This window comes from Epinephelus fuscoguttatus, linkage group LG24 (assembly GCF_011397635.1).
Source record: "Epinephelus fuscoguttatus linkage group LG24, E.fuscoguttatus.final_Chr_v1".
NCBI lineage: Eukaryota > Metazoa > Chordata > Actinopteri > Perciformes > Serranidae > Epinephelus > Epinephelus fuscoguttatus.
Window position 1 is genome coordinate 7,666,971 of NC_064775.1, and position 22,124 is coordinate 7,689,094.

Genomic DNA, 22,124 nt, shown 5'->3' on the forward strand with positions numbered 1-22,124 from the left:
AGGAGAGGAGCAAGAGGCGCTTCGCTACTACCCAGGCAAATTTGAAACGAAGTCCCACTCTTTGAGCATAATGCAGGATCATGCATAAAACATCTATCTCTGTAGGGATCCTTTCATAATGCTGCCTGACACTTAAAATAACAATCGGAGCCTGTGAGTGGCAAAAACACATACTTTAAGTGGACGTGCATTGAAGCTGCTCAATTGCCCCATTGAATTACACTGCAGTCAGTTTTGCTGCTTGCTTGTCTCGCTCAATACCGGACCAATTTCAAATGTTGTTGCTCCGACTAATCACATAGACACAAAAATGTGGGAAAATACATTCCACGCTGGAAAACACTAAAGTTGCCCTTTAAGCTGTTTGTGGATTCAAAGCCTGCTGAAGCAGAACACGCACTGTATCCTCAGGCTATATGTTTAACCTCAGTAATATTTCAAATTCAACTCACAGGACACAAATTAAGTATTTGCAGTGTGTATGCGTTCGTGGACAGCCTTGTGGTTTCAGCGGAAACAAAAAACAGGAGAGGGGGGAGCTCTGGGAATGCCCCACATGTGGTAACACAAACACATGTACCCACATATAAGCAGCGTGCCCCTCTGATGAACATGTGTGTGTTGGCTTCACGCTCAAGAAAAATTACATTTAGAGTAGGTTGCTCATGCTTTCATCTATGCACACTAGGAAGTGACTGATTAAAGTGAAGTCCATGCTCAGGCAGGGAAATAAATCTGAAAATGACATTGGTAAACAGAGTCGGGTCATTTTAAAGTAGTGGAGCTAAAGCGTCTTTGCTGTTTTTCTGTAGGCAAACAACTGTGGATTAAAGGTATCATGTGGTAGGGGAGTAGGATGGTTTACTCAGCTTGATCTCAGACCTTCTGATCTTTATGATTACTTACAGACGGGTGACAAATTAAACGAGTGGAGAAACAATGAATGACCGCCATCGCAAAAACTCCAAATATGAAAGTGCTGTTTCAGACTTACATAAACTGTTTAAGTAAAGTGCTGAAATGTATGCATGCTTTTTTGGCGTCAAACACGCTGGCTCAGTTTGGATCGAAGTCTCGCATGTAGAAAAAAAGATGGAGCGTCGAATTTAGTTGCGCAACTCCAAACATGGTGTGAGGTTACAACAATACACAGGGGTTTGAACAAGGGGTAGACAGAGAGGAGAGAGAGCATACAGTTTCAATTATCCGTAATCTATGGTCCCGGGCTTTGAGTTTCCCCACACAAACACAGGCTGTTTACTCAGCGGACATTTCATTGGTTAAACACACCATACACCACTGCACACACCAGCATGTTGGCCAAACACACCAGAGCAGTCATACATACAATAACTGACATGTGCACATGTGTGCGTAAACACACAATCACAGGTTTGACAGGCGCACACATGGAAATCTAAAGAGGTAAACAGTGTTTGATCCGGGCTATCAACCCCGCGAACGCCCACACACACTGAATTTAACATCCCAAACACACACACACCATAAAGACTCCAAATGACTCCATACAGCAGTTGCTGTGTTTTGCATGTTCGTATGAGTTCAAACTCATCCTGCATGTCAATGCAGCGGCGGCGCATTACCAGATATCATTAGCATGTCTCTGTAATGTAGCGAGCTCTAATGTCTCTGAATGGGAGCCAGGAAGTGAAAGCACATCAGAGGCGAGGCTGGGGCAAGCTCTGTTCACTAAAGTGGCTTTGTGGCTGTGTGTGTGTGTGTGTGTGTGTGTGTGTGTATACGTGTATGGTAATATTGTGGTAGTCGGGGAAGGCGTGTGCGCAGGTTTAATATGATGTCGGGGTGTGAATGCTCCATCTTTGGTGGGGGACATTATGCAAAGAGATGCATAATGTGAGGTAAAGGGGGCATTAGTCTCAGCAAGACGCTGGGACTCAGGTGGAAGACCTTGTGTGTGTGTGTGTGTGTGTGTGTGTGTGTGTGTGTGTGTGTGTGGAACATGGCGTAATACATCTTCTGAGTGTGGAGTGGGGGAGAAGAAAAGATGATGATGAGGGGAGGAAATGTGTGTTTAGATAAAATGAGTGAAATTCTTTGTCCCTTGATTGTATTAACATAACAGCCTGCAGCCATATCTGGGTGATTCCTTTATTAACACACACACACACACACACACACACACACACATGTTATGGATGTCTTATGGATGCCCATTTCTCCAAATTAGACAGCCAGCTTTAGTGCCAGATGATGTGGCGCACACACACACACACACACACAACAAATCTCAGTCTCACCATGGCAACTGGTGAAACAGCAATATGAAAGTCATCCAGGTTTGAGCGAAAACGCAGCGGTCGCGAGCAAAAAGCCTCGTCTTCACAGCTCCGCAGGTGGAGAGCGATGACAAGCACTTTGGTGCTCCTGGCACGCAGGTTCACGTCCTCGCCCTGAACCCGGTGACATCATCGACAGCGCTGTGTGTATCTACTGCACGTATGGGGCATGTATGAGTGGTTATCGGCGGAGAAGTTAATGTCTTGCGCAGACAGTAGCTGACAGAGAGCCAGATTCACTTTGGAGTCCATGCCAGACCACAACACACACACACACACGAGGGAATTTCCTATTTCTCATGAGCGTCATGTGGGAAAACTGTAAAGCTGAAAGACTTTGTTAATCTTGGACACGACTGCGGCTGTGTGTAATCTACACCTTCCAATCAGCAGATCTTCAGACTGCTTTTTAAGACTCTGTCATCGGGGACAGCAAACGAGCTTAAATGTATCAGGAACAATCTTTCTTATGAAGTGCATCATTGTGTTGAGTCATTGCCGCAATTCACCAGCTGACAAGCGCTCTGGCAGAATGCTTGGCGCGTGTGCGAGTGTGAATGAGCAGAAAGTCACTTTTCCATTTTTCCAAATTAGAAAGCTGTGCCTTGACAGTGCCAGATGATACGCATTGCAACACACACACACACACACACAGACACACCAATCAACTCTAGCAGCACAGCTGTCGCATTCATCACAAAGTATTGCCGGAGCTCAGGAAATGAATTTCTTGGAGCACTTTTGGCTCTGCTGTAAATTTGTGATGCTCATATATACAATAAGCCTCAAATGAGAGTCCAAGTGCTTTGACACAATGCCTGAGCACGGCTTTCATCCCGTGACTGAGATGCTCAGATTTGCCTTTCCCAAACCGCTTTCCTGCGCCGTCTCTTTTCAAAACGGCATAATTAGCACCCTGTACTGCCATCTATTCCTCTTCCATCCATCCTTTTCTTCTTCTCTCCATCCATCTCGGGTGCTAATTAAGCATGTGTCTCAGTGTGGAGCCTCTGCCTGGTGCCCCATGCCCACCTCCTGTTGGCAACCTCGCCCCCACGCCCCTCATCCGACTGGCACCATGAGGCGGAATCCTCCTGATATCAACCCTCCCCTCCCTTAAAATCACTGTGATGAGATTCTGCTGACTCCCCCATGGGAGGAGAGGGAGGAGATGAGACAGAGGGGGAGACAACTGAGGGAACTGTAGTTAAAGATTTGGTGTGTGAGCAGGCCAATGCGACACAAGACAGAACACACAGAGATGTAACCACAGCTGCCACTTGTTGACTATGAACTGGAAATGTCAAAATACTGGGCTGCCCCTGAAAATGAGTGACTTGTTTTTAAATTTGCTGGTCTGTTTGCTGCGCAGTGTTCTCCTGGGGACATTTTGCTGTGGAGTGAGCGCTCTTGACTTTCACGATACTCTTTGGTGCAGACAGCTGCCGACACAATGCAGCAACACAAGACTCTCCGAAATAAGATTATCGTCTCTCTTCTGCTCAGAAGGGGTGAAATTACAGCTCACAGCAACTTTATACGAAAGTCTCTGGCTTTTGTTTCATATCTGGTGTCGACAAAAAATGCTGTTGCGCATTTTGTTAGCACTGTTAGCTTGTTTACTATGTTACCTGAATGCCACTGTCAAACTAAAAGTCCAACAAACAAACTGTCAAATATTCATACTGATTTTAAAGTGCACGAGTTGTCTTGACATATTTATCATCATGGAAATGGCTGAACTGGTGGCTAGCAGCTAATGGTGCTAACTCCATAAACAGGGCTAAACAACAGCAACTGTGCTCGCCGGTGGGGAGTGGAGGGTGGGTGCTGTGTTTCCCAATGACGCCATCTTAATGTCAGCTGTAACCGCTGTAGGAGTGCAGGTGATGAGCTTGCCAGTGGGTTACACATGCACTAACACGCACGCGCAACCAGACAGGCTAACCACAACAAACAAAGAAGTCTTCATGCTTGAATAACATCACTTTTTTCACAGTATTGTGACATCAGGAGGAATATTTGTTTTATTGACATGTTAGATTTGTTTCCAGTGAGATGTTATTGAGTTTATATCATGACTTTGTTGTTGTACACGACTGTTGCTGCCATGGACTGTATAAAACTAAGTGCCGTGTATTTGGAGAAGAAGGGAGAGAGGAAGATGCTGGTAGAGAGACAGAGTGTGTTATTACAGTAGTTACTGTTAGTGACACTTTTTAAGCTTCTGTGCATTGATAGCTCTTTTTTATTCTGTTTCTGCATTATGTGATGCTCCTCAAATATCATTTGTCATAACCAAAAGCTAAAAAAAAAAAAAAGTTTTCAATAGGTTGCTTGCTGCTGAAAAAATGTCCATCAACACTTTGTGGTTTCAAAATCCGGCCCAATTGAATTTGTAATTGAATAGCCTTATGACACCACAAATTTGAGTTTTAGCACTTTAGCTTTTTGATGGGAGAGTTCATGTTAAAGGCTCTCTAAGTCTTCCTAAGCTTGAAAAGTTTTTGTCACATACAGCAAACATCTCCTCGCGATCCACCAGCTACATGTCCTCTGAATATGCTGTGAAAAAGTCCGGTCTCTGGAGGCAGCCCAGGCTCCGCAAATGGCAACACGGTCTTGCGCAAGCGCGCACGTGTGAGAGGCAGTCAGAGCTACAGGCTACAATGAGGCTAAAAACAGAGTTCATATGACGTTGTTCCAAGCAACTTTTTATGTCGGGGCTTCAGGACACTTGGATCACTACGGACGAGCAGTATGGAGATATTTTGTGGTTTCAATCATGTGTTTTTGGACGTTTGAATCTGGGGCGCCGTCAGCCTCCATTAGGTGGAGTTGTGCTGCTACCTCCTCTCCCCTTGGATCTCTGCAAGTGATGTGAGGACTCTAAAACTTCACCTGAGCCTCCCTCGGTATATGGGTGAGTAGATAATGGCTGAATTTTCATGTTCGGTGCACTATCCCTTGAACAGGTGTATAAATCCAGGGTAACTAGCAGTTATCACTCGTTGGAGGACCAGGGGCTGACTAAAAGAAGGAGGAAGTAAGTACGTAAGCCATTTTCCTACTGTTAAGGACAAATATCTGTACGAAAACTACCTAAACAGCATTTTCAGACTGACATGGTAAATTAATTAGGGTCTAAAAACAGCACAAAATAGCATTTTATAATCAATAATATCCCAGGAAAGCTGTTAGCCCCGTTGCGAGCGTCTTTTGACGGAAGCCAGATTTTGATTTTCGTGTTCAGCCATGAGTGTTGAAAACAGCGGGGCAGAACAAGATTTCGCATAGGGACCACCAAAAGCTAGCTGGTGTAGACTGGACAAGACGCTCCTGTCATGGGGGGGAAAGCAGCATGTTGCCAAGGACAACCAGTGATGGAGAGAGCTCGTAGGGGATGTAGAAGAGTAACGTTAAGAAGTTAGTGTTATCATCAGCTAACTCACTGTAATCTTACCATTAGCATCAAACAGTCCGACATTAGGCTGCCTGGCAGACACCCTGAGGTGGCCTCTGGTCTGATTAAGCACCTTCCTCCAACAGAAACTTTCTCCACAAATTTGCAGTATTCCTGTGAAACGGCTTGTTGGCATAGTAACCAACTAATAACCAACCGAATCTGAGAAAGGTCAGCGCACCTCTTTGACGCTAAGCCGTTGGCACAGAGATTATGCTGTATTAGGAGGCTCTGTGTGTGTGGATCTCAAACAGGAGGCTCACTCGCCCCCCGGTGTACACTAAACACTCCCACACCTGGACCCTGCTCACTCGGAGCTCGTTAGCAGCAGATGGCACACACACACACACACACGGGGACCAAAGGTTACACACACTCAGACTGGAATGCAGTCTATTTTGGTAATAGGCCAATCTGCTGGTAATTGTCTGCATTGTTAGTGTTTGTTTAGGCCTCAACTCTTGACCTTCGGATGGCTTTTTACATTTACATACAGTTGGCTTCAGACTGACTGGATGTGTGTGTGTGTGTGTGTGTGTGTGTGTGTGTGTGTGTGTGTGTTTGCGGTTTAATCTTCCCATGTGAGGATGCAACAGGTAGTGGGGAAAGACTGTTTAGCTCATTAGCTGCATTAGATAAATAAGAGTTCAGCACACTCTTACTTCCATCATTTGCTACGGCTCCACGCAGACTACTTTATCTGTCCGAATAAATTTGCTCTGGTTTAACCTTTCAAACCGTTTGCATGAACTCTAAATAAATGGTTTGCACGCATCAGCGCACACACTCGAAAGAATGTTTTACACTTTCCCAGAAACGTACTGATGTCACCGGCTCTGAGTGGACAAACAGACACGGGGAAAAAATATGTTTTGCAACCCAAGAGAGTATTTGATTTGTCTAAGTGGCTATTAGCCGCAAACATTTTGCAACTGGGCGATTTATATCACTCTTCAGGATGTCTAAACACGGACTGGGCTGGTCCGTTTCATCGTGGTTACAAAAAGCACTTACTGGGTTGTTCTGGTTGTAAACAGAATATTAGGTTTCGTGTTATTTAAACTACCGAAACCAAATCAGTGACTTGTCAAACTTGCGCAAAAGGGGACCTGCATGTGTGTGCATTTGCAATCAACATGCATCTTAAACCTGTTCCGTGTGTGTGTCGGAGTGTGTGTGTGGCCGTGGCAGTGGCCGTGGGGTGTTGTTTATTTACTGGAGCCGTGTCCCTGTTCCTCTACCCCCTCTGTGGGTTTGTTTGCCTCCCCACTGTTCACTGAAATAACATCCAAATACCCCTGTGAGAGAGTGTGTGCGTGTGTGTGCGTTTTCATTCTTCCCTCTCCAGGTTATGATGCCCCCGAAAGCTATGTCACAGGGTGTGTGAGTAAGAGAAAGGCAGCGCTTGCTTGGTTTATTTTTTATTTACCAAGCTGTGACACAACCGTCGAACAGAGTGTGTGTTTGTGTGAGCCTGGGCACAGCCTTGATGCGCACACACACACACACACACACACACACACACACACACACACACGAGCTGCAAACACATCTGACAGCTGCCCCTCCGGTTTTGTCGAGTCATGTGTCTGGGTTCTGTGATGCTGCCATCTCCGCAGCGCAGGTGATTCAGTCTTCAGTCGTCCCCTCCTTACAGTCACAGATTTGTGAATGTGGGGGTCGACAGCGCCGCCACCAGTGAGGCTTTGATGACGGACTCCAGCTCTTCATGCCCTCCAATGGCCTGCTGCAAATGTCGTGAGGTCGATGCGTCTGACCTTCTACTTTGATGCAACTCCTGCCAACTCCAGACCCTCCAGATTGAGTGTCATTGGTTTTAAAGGCTCCATTTTCCCCAAATTACCTGCAGTAGTTTGGCTGTCGGAGGCACACAAGAAGAAGAAGAGTTTCCTTCTCCGAGTGATGAAGTAGTAGCCTTTCAATGTAATGGCTCACGGCCTCCAGATGTGTTTTTAAGTATGTAAAAATATTCTGCTCAGATTAATATTTTGTTTAACATGGTTTTCTAACATAAATCTATTTTTCCCTCACTGAGATTTCTGGTTCTGGCCTCCGAAGTGTCGGGATGAGACCAGTGCTACGTTGAGAGGTTTCAGAGCAGTGTGATGAGTGTAGTTAGCATCTTTCATTTGTTTATGTTGTTCGTTAGCTTATTAGCTTGTAACTGTCAGCCGCTGTCGCAGCATTAGTGGTTGTGAAAGACATAATAATATCTACTCGGGGTGGGAATCACCACAGGCTCCATAATACGATGTATTTTTGGAGCCAGAACTGACCATGTTTGGACGGGAGGGTACGCACAGCTGTAATGCTAGCTGCTAGCTTGGTTAGCACAGTGCATTTATAGCCATGGTTAACTGCGATAATGCTAATAATAATGCTAGTTTTAGCTAGCAAAAAACAAGCTTAAAACCATTTACACTAAATGTGCCTGTCAGAGAACCTGAATAACAGACTCCTTAGAGGGTCTTATGGTGGGTTCCAGGCAACCCGTAACTCGTGTTTTTACAACCTTCTACTTGTGAAAGTGCACTGGAAGGGCAGTCAAACCCGTAACTTATCACCTGTGAACTCGTACCAGATCGATGTACTCCCAGTTACGCTTTCTGACATCACACAGCCCTCTAAACCAATTACTTTACTCCTCTCAACAGCAATGGCAGCCCCATGGATGTGGTGTTGATGCAGGTGATACACGGTGAGAAATAGACAAAAAATAACCCTAATGTTAACGCATTGGCAGCCGCTCTAACAGCTAGTTTCCAGTGCAAGAATAAATCAATACAAAATACATTTCCAAACACACAGATACGTAAAATAAAAAGTATAGTAGCATCTGTGACCTTATGCGCCGTTTCTCCTCCGTTTCGCTCAAATGAGGAAGGAACCGGCATAAAAAAACTTAAACCCCACATGGTCTGCCATGTTTTGACAATTTGGCGTGACTTGCCTGGAACGCTATGAAGTGGTGACTTACGGGCTCAGAAACTTGCCTAGAAGTCCAACCAAATGCTAGTCAAGACTTTTTTAGGCAACCAAAATGTTACCTTTACCATTAACTTTCTTGAACTCAAGACACACTAAAATAGCGATGCCTAAAATTACACCTATACTCTGTGTAGGGCTGGGCGATATGGCCTAAAAAAAAAAAAAATCTCTGATTTTTTTCACAACAAATCCGATTCACGATTTAAATCAATTTTTTACCCTCCTAGTTAAAACAACAACAAAAAAAATACTTGCGGCCTGGTAGCACATACCTGGGGTCCAAAACTTTAAGCATGTGAATAAACCCCAGCTTTTCCACGGTAGCCGATATATGGGCATCACATCACAATATACATGGCGACTGCATCTGTGATCGCTTTCCTCCGGACCCCTTTCTTATCATACGGCAGTGTTTCCCCTACCATCATATTGGATCAGAACAGAAGTCATTTAAGGTTACCTTTCTTATAGAACAGGTCTATACCTTGTCCTTTTATTAAACAAACTAAATAGCCTTATGTTACAGGCTGAGCCTGATGTGTGTGGCATGTGTGTGGCTTGTGTGTGTGTGTGTGTGTGTGTGTGTGTGTGTGTGTGTGTGTGAGGAGCTGTGTATGTGTGTAGTTGATGTAGGAGGTATGAGACATTAGTGCGCTGGGTGTGGTGTGTGACGTCAGACGGATGCGCCCCAGGAAGAAAGTGAGGCGTGTGCTCTGTTGTTTACATCGAGCAGCCACAGTGAAGAAGCCTACGCAGTTCTGCATGCTGTTGTTGAGTTATTTCCCTCTATGTAAACATCAGACACTGATGAGAGAGGCTGTGCATCATCCCTGCAGTGCTGAAAATAAAGTGCCGTTCTTTAACGCAGACGAAGTCCCGCTGTTTATGTGTTGTTGCCACAATGAGCTAACACAAGCTAAAGGAGCTAAAGGTCTTCTGAGGTCCCTTTATTACGATTCAGGGGTCTGCCAGCTTGGCGTTGGTAACACTTATTTATCTTATTTACACAACGGCATGTCATTTCTGTCCCTACACGGTGCGCGTCTAAAATCCTCCTCTGCTCTGTGTCGCATGGTGGAGTTCGGCCCTGATGCACGCGCACACACACACGCACACACAGGTGAGCACACAAAAGCGCTGAAGAACTCGTTCCCTTTCTTGAGAACGAGTTCTTCAGCGCTCGCTGCCATGTTGTTTGTGTATCAAGCGTGCGGGGGTGAGGGGTGAGCCCACTCTGAACTACGGGAGCCCAGTGTGGAGCGGCGGTGGCGGATTTAAAATAGAAACTCGATTTTCATTAAAACAAATCGGCCTAAACTACAAATTCGAATTAATCGATAAAATCAATTTATTGCCCAGCCCTAACTCTGTGATGTTTGTTTCTGCTGTAAAGTTGGACATTTTAACATGGGCGTCTATAGGGATTGACTCGCTTTTGGAGCCAACCTCAAGTGGCCGTTTGAGGAACTGCAGTTTTCGGCATTTCTGCGTTGACTTTGTTTCACAGCCCCGGATGTTGCTGCTTGGTTTACATCCCAAACCTGCAAACTCTGCCCAAGTCCGCTCTGTACTGAAGGTTTCAGATCTTTTTGCCAGTGATATGTCAAAGTCTGTTCCTCTGGCTACACGTTTCCCAAATTTGAGAGTGGCTGGCTTTCATATAAGTGTTGTACCTAATATATATCATGCACGGATTACGTTCAAGTCTCATTTTAGGAAAATGCACAGATGTTGCTTCCTTCAAACTTTGCGCAGATACAAGCCAGTATGGCAAGGTCAGACAATTTAAATAGTTAAATTTAATTTACATTTTCCATTAGTGCTCCAAAGTGGAAAAAAAGAAGGGAATTGTAATTTCTTTCCACAACCTTCTTGTATCAAGCATAGGATACTAATGTGTGGTAAAACTGATTCGAACTTGACAGCGTCACTGCAACAAAATGCTCTGTGTATAATTAGCTAGGTAAAATGATTTCGAGCACAAATTCATTTTCTTTTCTTCTTTTGATAAGATGTTTAAGTGTGACCTGAGCAAAGAGACACACACACACTCAGAGCCAACCCCACTGAACCTCCCCTTCTTTAACTCAAACATAGACTGGTGACGAGCTTTGAAGTGAGAGCGGTGCGAGTGAGGAGCAGAATGGGAGATTTCTATCAACTTGCAGACAGATCACACTCTGCAGTTTGCCCGTAGGCCAGAGACAAGCTGTGGGGATAAAGACAGACACCAAGTAAGTCCCTGTAGGCCTTTGTTGGCCCAGATGGGGAGGAGGGAGAGGAGGTAGGGAAAAAAATAAAAATCCTCAGCTGGTTGCTGTGCAGCATTGGAATGAAGTGACTTAAAACAAAAGAGAGAGGAGAGAGGTGTGTTGAGCCTCGGGGATGAGCTGGAGAGACAAGGACAGAGAGGAGGAGTCCGTGGACGGAATCGTTCATTGTGACTTTGCAAAGAAAAGAGGGAGAAAGGTGCGAGACGTGTGTGTGAAAACTCTTGATAGCAGTGGGTAGAAACATAATGCCGGAATGAGATGTTCACTCTTGTCTTTGTCTCCCAGGAGTGTGAGCAAGAGTTCAGCTTGTGCCTGAGTCTCCAGTCTTTGTGTGTGTTTGAGGGAGTGAACGGGGAAGTGCTCCTGTGTGTACCAATCAAACGGAGGGGTGATGGCCAGCGGCAAAGAGCAGATGATGTAAAACAACAAAGGTGGTCAGAAAGTATGAAATTATGTCGGAATCATAGAAATCATTGAACCAAACAACAACCTCTGGGGCTAAAAATGAAGTGAACGTGGAAGTGCTAAAAACTGCAGGTCCTTAAATGGCCACTAGGGGCTGGCTCCAAAAGCGAGGGTTGAATTTTCGTACAAGTGTGTAAATGTTATTAAGGCTTAAACTTGTGTATGATTCAGGGCATGGTAACTTTGAAAGACAAGTGGATGCCAAACTGCCTCCATAGGAACAATTTTGTTCGGTAATGTAACCACAGCGTTACCCAAGATTCACAGAGTAGCCGTAGCTTTCACTGTTTCAATGTGTTTTCAGTTCATTTAAGTAATTTTAATGTTTTGGTCACCTAAAAAATGTCTTGTCCAGTGTTTAGTTGCACTAAAAGACCCTCTAAGGAGTCAGATATTTAGTTTCTCTGGTATTACATTTTGTTTTAATTGTTTTAAACCTGGTATTCGTTAGCAAAAACTAGCATTATTACAGTTAACCATAGCCGTAAATGCACCGTGCTAATCACGCTAGCCATTAGCACTGGGGTTAAGTCTGCCCTGTAGTCCAAATATAGCCCGAAAATCCAAGATGGCAACGTCACAACACATTCTCACGCTCAACTTGTCAAATCGCGATAGTTGTTAGTGGCCCTACACGTCAAAATATGACGTGCTAGGCAGTGTTGCCAAGTCGACAACTTTCTTGCTAGATTAGCAACGTTTTAGACCCTCTTCGCGACTTTAATTCTAACGACAAATTTTGCGATTTATTCAGACCATCAGGGAAAAAGCAAGCAATATATTATGTTGTCAGTCATTTCCATACACGGTGCTCAGAGTAATCTCTGGCTCTTCTGCTGTCATGTGGCTATTGAATCTAATTCGGTAAAGTTTTAATGCTTCCATTGATGCGCAATGATGTCATTAATATGCAGACGACTGCATGATGTCATTTTGCAACTTTTATTGACTTAAGGGGCGAGTGCTAGCTACTTTCATTGGAAGAGTTGGTAACACTGGTGCTAGGTACCCTCCTGCGTCACTTTTGGACACCAAGGGACGGCATCTAAATTTAGACTTAAAATAATCCTTCCTTTTTCACAGGAAATGTACACTTTTGGCTTGTTAAATGCATACAATCTTTTTAAAAATAAACTTAAAAAACAGGTAAAGAACTTCCTTACGTTCCTTAGGTTTAGGTTACAAAAGTACGTGGTCAGGTTTAGAAAAAACATCATGGTTTGGCTTAAAACAAGTTCGGTTGTTACTAACATTATGTAACATCCATGACTAGCGTAGCATGCTACACATACTAGTACACTACGTTGTTATTTAAATACCTCCACTGACTGATTTTTTTTACACAGTCTCTGAAATGAACCTGTGCTCAGTGTCTTTGCCCCTCTTTCTCTGCTCTCTTATCTGCAGTCAGTACACAAATGGTGTCAGGTAATTTCACTTGTCTCAAAAAGCAATTTTCAGAATATTCACGCAGCATCATATCCAGATAATGTGCCTTTTTCTGGAATGTTTAAAGGTATTAGTGCAAGAAACAATTACATCTGCATTGCAAAACATGGATTATTGCCACCTCGCTGGCAAATACCTTAACCTAAAATTATCTTGCAAGACTGGATATTGGACTAAATGGCTTGTAAAGAGGAACTATCTTTGCAGCTCTGCTTTCATTTCATAATTATCACCTCAACCCCGACATTAACAGAGAGCGGTCTCCTGGAAGCTCTACCTCCTGCCTGCTTTCTTCTCTATCATTTTCCTCCTGTGCAGACGGTTTTCCAGTAGCCGCTCACAGTAGCTTGTTCAGGGTTATTCTGGGGTGTATGATCCAAACACTAACTTGTGGTGGGGGCCTGTGTAATTACACAGGCCAGAATAGCACCGAGCCCGGGCCAGAGAGCCGGGACCGACGGGCAGCCTTTGATGTGCACAGGCTTCGACTGCTGCACTGGGCGAGAGGATCACGGAGAAACCAGGATCAAGAGACGGCATTTCTTGTAATTACTGAATTACGAGATTTTCCTCTAAAAGTTTGCCTGCATGTGTGTGTGTGTGTGTGTGTGTGTGTGTGTGTGCTGCCAGCATGGATTTGGCTGGAGCCTCCTACAGAGAAATGAACTCTGAGAACAGCATTGGTTTGGCCAAAGCTGAGGTTTGCAGCTCTTTGATGGTGACTGTGTGTGTGTGTGTGTGTGTGTGTGTGTGTGTGTGTTTTTATGTGCGTGTGCTTGTGTGTATATGTTGCCTTTTCATGGTTGATTGTGGATTGTGTGTTTTTATGTGTTTGTGGTATGTTACCTCTTAAAAGTCTGTTATAAAACGTGTGTGAGCGGGTGTTCAAACTCGTGTGTGTCAGTTTGTGGCCGTGCTCATTCACATGTGGTGTGTATGCATGTGCACGTGCTTTGCGCGTGTGCGTAAAGTCAGTCCAGAATAGAGGCTACATTTCAAAACTTGTGAGCATGTTTGTAAAAAACAGAAAGCAGGACTTATTCCATCTTGCTCAGATGCCTCACATGGAGCTTTTCCCACTGGGAGTGTGTGTGTGTGTGTGTGTGTGTGTGTGTGTGTGTGTGTGTGTGAGAAAAAGAAAGAGAGAGGAGGGGGAAGAAGGTGACACAGACAGAAAGAGAGAGATGTTGAGTGATGGTGTATGTTAGCCAGTCATCCCTCTCTCTTCCCTCATTAAAATATGGCAGGTGCATCAGTAAAAGCTCAAACCGACACACACACATACACACACGGGGCATATGCTAACCTGATTAACACTAACATTAGACTAACATTAGTGCAGCCTCCTTCAGAGAAACACCCCCGGACCAGCTGCTCTCTCTCCCTCACTTTCTTCCATATGCACCAACTAAGCATCTCGGCCCTCCCACGCTCGCTTTCTCCGATTCATCTCCTTTTAGAAATCTACATTTTTAACAGCTTATTTGAGAAAGTTTCGAATTAATTGGACGGCACAGACTGAAGGAAGGCAGAGACATGAGTTGGAAACAGAAAAAGCTTCCTTAAAGAAGCACAGAAGATGTATTTACAGAATAAATATGTATTCTGCGGCGTGTCAGTAGAACTTGAAATTCCCACTAGGAAATTTCCTTTTCTTTTGCACCCTTTTGTAGAGATTTAGGCCACATCCATGATGATACAATTTCATTTTGAAACACCGTTTTAAAACAAAAACAAGCATTTTACCACAGTTTCAGAAGTAATCTCCGTTAGAATTAACACACCCCAAAACGCATTATCACATGACTATTCATGCACACTGTGCACTGGCATGCTGATGTAAGCAGGAAGCACATTGTCTTCTCTGCAGTTCGTTGCTTAGTTACAGAAAATACTACGGAGATGATGAAAAGTAAGACTAGAGATTTGTGGACAATGAAGAGGTGGAGCTCTTACAGAAAGCAACACATGAGTATAAGGCAGTCAAGGTGGCAAGAGAAAATATTGAGAGTCATTTTAAAGTCATCTAAATCCAGCATCACAGGTGTGAAACCTCCTCTGTACCTCAGTGTGGACCTTGGTTCAACAAAAACAGGTGGTCGCGGTCCAGATCACATTGGACCATGGTTTAGTTCGTTTCTGGTGTGAAAACATTTTTTAGATTGTGAAGACTTCTAAACCAATTGCAGGCAGTTTTGGCAGGCTATCATTGTGTGATAAGAGTCGTGTAGTGCCTTGTGCATAGTGTTTGTGGTCACGCAACGGAGTGAGGGTGATGCTGGCAATCAGAGCAGAGTAAAGTTGTCAAGTGGTGGTAAATGTACACTGCAGGTTTCAGTTTGTCCACGAACAACACAATGTAATAAAATGAGCCACCGCAGCACATGGGAAGAGGAGACAACTTTATAAAGAGCCAGGTAGAAATTTGAATTAATGTTATTAATTCATCATTTTGTTCTCTACTACATGTCATTATAAGTGTATGATTTTTTTGTTTTTAGAGGTCACAATAACCTTGACAGTTGATCCTTGAGTGGAAGTGGAAGTTTATGCCAAATTTGAGGAAATTCCCTCAAGGTGTTCTTGAGATAAAATGTTCAAGAGGATGAAAGGTCACAGTGACCTTGACCGTTGACCACCAAAGTCTAATCAGCTCATCATTAAGCCCAAGTGAACGTTTGCTCAAAATGTGAAGAAATTCACTCAATGTGTTCTCGAGATATATCGTGTTCACAAGAATGAGACAGATGCAAGATGACAGTGACCTTGACCTTTGACCACCAAAATTCAATCAGTTCATCCTTAAGCCAAAATGAACATTTGCTCTAAATTTGAAGAAATTCCCTCAAGGTGTTCTTGAGATATATCTTGTTCACAAAACTGAGACAGAAGAGGTCACAGTGATCTTGACCTTTGGCCACCAAGACCTTATCATGTTATTGTTGAGTCCAAGTCGACATTTGTGCCAATTTGAAGAAATATCCTTAAGGTGTTCTCAAGGTTCGCTTTCACAAGAATTAAAATGATGCAGGATCACAGTGACCTTGACCTTTGACCATATCATGCTTACTGGAATAAGGCAGATGCAAGGTCACAATGACCTTGACCTCTGACCACCAAAATTCAATCAGTTCATTAGTGAGTCCCAGTGAATGGTCGTGTCAAATTTGAGGAATTCCCTAAAGGCATTCTTATCATGCAGGGTCACAGTGACCTTGACCTTTGACTACCAAGACCTAATCATTTCACTGATGAGTCCAAGTCAACATTTGTGCCAATTTGAAGAAATATCCCTAAGGTGTTCTCGAGGTTCGCTTTCACAAGAATTAAAATGATGCAGGATCACAGTGACCTTGACCTTTGACCATATCATGCTTACTGGAATAAGGCAGATGCAAGGTCACAATGACCTTGACCTCTGACCACCAAAATTCAATCAGTTCATTAGTGAGTCCCAGTGAATGGTCGTGTCAAATTTGAGGAATTCCCTAAAGGCATTCTTATCATGCAGGGTCACAGTGACCTTGACCTTTGACTACCAAGACCTAATCATTTCACTGATGAGTCCAAGTCGACATTTGTGCCAATTTGAAGAAATATCCTTAAGGTGTTCTCGAGGTTCGCTTTCACAAGAATTAAAATGATGCAGGATCACAGTGACCTTGACCTTTGACCATATCATGCTTACTGGAATAAGGCAGATGCAAGGTCACAATGACCTTGACCTCTGACCACCAAAATTCAATCAGTTCATTAGTGAGTCCCAGTGAATGGTCGTGTCAAATTTGAGGAATTCCCTAAAGGCATTCTTATCATGCAGGGTCACAGTGACCTTGACCTTTGACTACCAAGACCTAATCATTTCACTGATGAGTCCAAGTTGACATTCGTGTCAAATTTGAAGAAATATCCTTAAGGTGTTCTCGAGGTTCGCGTTCACAAGAATTAGACAGATGCAAGATCACAGTGACCTTGACCTTTGAGCACATCATGTTCATTGTAATAAGATGGGCGCAAGGTCACAATGACCTTGACCTTTGACCACCAAAATTCAATTAGTTCATTGGTGAGTCAAAGTGAATGTTGTGCCAAATTTGAAGAATTCCCTCAAGGCCTTCTTGAAATACAGGTTCACAAGAATGAGACGGATGCAAGGTCACAGTGACCTTTGACACTTGCATTCATGAGAACAGAACAGATGGATTGAAGTGGGGCTTACATGGGTAATGACAGCTGGACATAGGTACGTCATATATAGTTCTTTAATGCACTTTGACTTTCTAGCCTCTAAAATGCAACCCTGGAGTTTTCAAACTAAAACATGATCAGGTCTCACTGGTTTCAAAGGTCTCGTTTTCAGAGTAGTGTGGACGCGAGGCATAAATGTGGAAATAGTTATTAATGGTAAAGGTGTGGATGTAGCCTTAATACCATGTTTAAGGACATCCCATGCTTGCTTCAGTCTCAACAACCTCTCTACCACCTGAAACCACCACATCTTTCTCTTCCTCCCCCGCTCCATTCCTTCAGTCGTTTATGTCAATGCCTCCATGTGTCTGTCAGTTCCTCTGTCCCATCTGTCTCCTCCTCGTGCCAATCCAGCTTCTCCCTGCTAGATGTGATATTTCTCATCCAACCAACCATCTTCCCCCTAAGGCGCCTCTTTAAGACTTATTTGCTTTGTCATGTTCTCCCCTCTTCCTGATATCTCCTCCCTCTTCCCCTTTCACTTCCTCTTATTCTGTATTGCTGCCTCGCTTCCGCTCCCCTTCCCATTCCCCTCGTATTCTCCCTCATTTACTTGCTCCCTCTCTCCCATTCCTCTCCCCAGGGTCCCACTTCTTGTCTTTATAAGCAGCTCTCTGCTGGGCTACAGGGGTTTTTTTGTGGCAGCTTCCCCAACAGTAGGCACACAGCGGGACTAGCCTGCCAGCACATCCATTACACTGCGCGCTCTGTGTGAGTGTGTGTCTTCAGGTGAGAGAGACGGGGAGAGCCTGAATTGTTCACAGCAGAAGGTGTGCGGTAAGTGGAGGCACTTGTCAGGTGGAGGCGGTGATGGTCAGTCACTAGGGCACAGTGGGAGCCAACCAATCACACCAGTAAACTAAGCTCAATATCAATGTACCATAAAGGGCCTGCGAACACATTGTGAAGTGTGTTACCGCCACATTTGGTTCATAATAACTTCATTTTGAGGACAGTTTCTCCAAAAGTGAGCTCTTAGATCAAGTTCACAGTTGAATACGTGCGCATTCATTAGGACTGTGGGCGCAAAACCCATCGGGGGGCCTTTGCCTGTGGGCATGAGGCGTCCCGCACACATCACCAGCGCCTGTATGTGTGTGTGCGCGCGAGTGTTTGTAGGCCATCTATCACCGTGACAGGCTGGTGCGTGTTTACTTAATGATGTGGGGGTTTATTTATGAAGTGATGGCTGACGTGTGGGAGGGAGAGAGGAGAGTGAGAGAGAGGGGGAGAGATTGAGACAGCCCGAGGATGTGACATTAAAATATCATCAAGGTGATGGATGTCCACACACACAACATTAGAGGGAAGTACAAAAAACAGCTGCGCAACGGATGACAAGTCCTATCTGGACTTGTGTGAGTGCCTCTCTGTGTGTGTTTTATAATGACTCCGAGTGTGTAGCTGCGCGTGTGGTTTTCTATGACTTCTGTGTTCATTAAGGTGTCACATGTGCTGCCACTGTTGTTTACGACTCACAGGGTAATGAGTTGAAGATAAGATGCATGAGCTTCTGTGTGTGTGTGTGTGTGTGTGTGTGTGTGTGTGTGTGTCTCCTATACCGTGCACCTGTGTGTCTTTGTTACAATGGCTAAAGCAGATTCTGGTGCACTGTGGAGTCACATGTTATTCATGGTCAGCTGAGGTGTATGTTAAGTCCATCAACATTATAATAAACATGTCACAGACATGCAGACAGCATTGCAGTGAACACACACACACACACACACACACACACACACACACACACACACACACACACAATATGAAGCTTCATAGATGTTGAGCTGTGTCAGAGGCTGGAGGTGAGTCAGAGCATCAGCTGGAGACACCACTGATGTCTGACAATGACCACTAGGGGGCAAATAGGAAAGAAGGAAGGACTAGATGAAGAAATAAAGAATAAAAGAATTATAGAAAGAAAGGAGTAGATAAAGGACAGAAAGAAAGAGGTAAACAAAAGACATGCAGAAAAAGAAAGAACTAGACGAAAAAAGAAACATGCAGAGAAAGAAAGTAGATAAAAAAGTAGAGAAAGAAGTAAAGACAGAAGGAAAGAAAGAAGTAAAGAAAGAGGGACAGAAAGAAAGAAAGAAAGAAAGATGCAGAGAAAGAAAGCAGATATATAAAGTAAAGAAAGAAGGAAAGAAATAAGGAAACAAAGAAGTGGATAAAGAAAGGAAGAAAGAAGTAAAGAAAGAAAGAGGTAAACAAATAAATAAGTAGAGATAGAAAAAAGAAAAACAAAGAAACCAGCAGAGAAAGAATGAATGGAGTAAAGAAAGAAAGAAAGAAAGAAAGAAAGAAAGAAACATGCAGAGAAGGAAAGTAGATAAAAAAAGTAGAGAAAGAAGGAAAGACAGAAAGAAAGAAATAAGGAAAACAAAGAAGTAGATCAAGAAAGAAAGAAAGAAGTAAAGAAAGACAAAGAAAGAGGTAAACAAATAAATAAGTAGATAGAAGAAAGAAAGAAAGAAAGAAAGAAAGAAAGAAACATGCAGAGAAGGAAAGTAGATAAAAAAGCAGAGAAAGAAGGAAAGAAACAAGGAAAGAAACAAGGAAACAAAGAAGTAGATCAAGAAAGAAAGAAAGAAGTAAAGAAAGACAAAGAGGTAAACAAATAAATAAGTAGAGAAAGAAAGAAAGAAAGAAAGAAAGAAACATGCAGAGAAGGAAAGTAGATAAAAAAGCAGAAAAAGAAGGAAAGAAACAAGGAAACAAAGAAGTAGATGAAGAAAGAAAGAAAGAAAGAAAGAAAGAAAGAAAGAAAGAAGAAAAGAAGGACAAAGATAGAAAGAGGTAAACAAATAAATCAGTAGACAGAAGAAAGAAAGAAAGAAAGAAAGAAAGAACGAAAGACAGAAGGAAAGAAACAAGGAAACAAAGACGTAGATACAGAAAGGAAGAAAGAAGTAAAGACAGAAAAAGAGGAAGAAAAAATATAAGCACAAACAGAGAAAGAAAGAAAGAAACAAACAAAAAAAAGAAGTAGACAAAGAAAGAACGAAACAAAGAAGTAGAAAGAGAGGAAGAAAGTAAGAAACAAATGAAAGAAGAGAGTTTTCCATCCACCTGACCAGCCCAAGCTAACACAGCAGCAGCTAACATCCAACAGCAGGCTGATAAACAGTCCCTCCATGAGGTGATGTTAGCTGTGTCTGCCTCACTGTGGGCCGACAGGAGGACACTCCCCTCACTTTATTACTATCATTAATTATTATTACTATTATTATCATTTAATTGTTGGTAGGAACACAGTAAATGTAGGATTAGTATGAGTATACGTTCTTCTTTCTTTCTCTTTCTTCTCCCCCCATATCTGCCTGCAGAGTGTTGAAGTGAGATCCAGTCACTGAGGTGTGTGTGGAGATTCACTCTAATGCCAGGTGTGAACAGACAAGCCCGTCGCTCGTGGATACCAGGTGTAAATAGGCTCATAAATACCTTTCAGATTTAATGCCAATGAGTTCAGAGACACATTAACGAACTCTTTCTTTAATCAGCCGCACTCACATGACACAAGACACCCTGAACTTCACGGACGTGCTGTATCAAATCACTCACGTATACCTCCATATAATGTCCAGAATAATCTAGCTGTTCTTCAGGACTCATTTTACAGAACAAAGAAGTCCCTTTTGTGGCTTAATTGGCCATCAAGACATTACAGAGAGCCCATGATTAGCATATAGAGACAACAGACAGACAGAGAGAGAGAGGAGGACAGTGTGATTGTCATAATTACATGTGTGACCTATCCACAGACAGGGAACATGGGGGAAGGGTCAAATTAGAGACAGATAGATAGACAGAGACACAGAAGATGAGGAAGGGACATTAAGTCCTTTCTGAAGACCTGATTTAGCTGCACGCACACTTATACGTGGCTTCACACACACACACCCACACATAGATGGCTCCGCCTCCAGATCATGCAGATAGACGCCCGCTGACAGATAAACACAGACATGAATAGATCGCGTAACAGCAGTCTTTTATCCCGGCTTTTGTTTATGCCAGCTTAGGTTAGCTTGTTACCCAGGATCCTCCAGCTCAGGAGAGCAAATGGACACACACACACACACACACACACACACACACACTCGCCCTCTCTTTAAGTCAGACATAAACCACTCGGAGAGGGAGAATGGTGCTCCTGGCCTTGTGTGGAGAGCTTGGAGGGAAAAAAAACCTTTTAAACCATTCATGGCTACAGAAATGGCTGAGCATAAAAGAGAAACACGGCGCTGGTGGTAGTGGCGGAGACGGCAGCTAAAAGGCTGATCGTACAAGGCCAAAGCCAGTGAGTGAGCGCCCGCTCAAGTGGTCTGCATTTATGCTATTGTCATTCCACAGAGAGAGAAAATAGGTAAATGTGAGGAGTAATGTCCCGTTGAATCGAAAAGGTTGGACACTGTTAACTCCACTTTGTCTACAGCTGAAAGTATTTTATATAGACACTGAGGACACTTCTGTTTCACTATGTCTATTAATAACCTAAATAAAATATTAAGATCAGTTTTAAAGGTCCAGTGTGTCGGATTTAGGGGCATATACTGACGTATGATAGTCCGACTAAAAATTGACTTTTAAATGCACGTAAACAGCTTAGTCTGACTGAAACTGGACTTTTAAATGCACATAAACAGCTTAGTCCGACTGAAACCGGACTTTTAAATGCATGTAAACAGCTTAGTCCGACTGAAACCGGACTTTTAAATGCACGCAAACAGCTTAGTCAGACTGAAATTGGACTTTTAAATGCATGTAAACAGCTTAGTCTGACTGAAACCGGACTTTTAAATGCACGTAAACAGCTTAGTCCGACTAAAAATTGACTTTTAAATGCACGTAAACAGCTTAGTCGACTGAAACCGGACTTTTAAATGCATGTAAACA

General features: G+C 43.4%; 1 protein-coding gene across 1 annotated transcript in view; it reads right to left on the reverse strand.

Annotated features, from left to right (window-relative positions):
- The window catches only part of pard3ba (par-3 family cell polarity regulator beta a), a 217,656-nt gene that overhangs the window by 20,934 nt on the left and 174,598 nt on the right, over nucleotides 1-22,124 (reverse strand). The gene's annotated exons all lie outside the window — the stretch shown is intronic.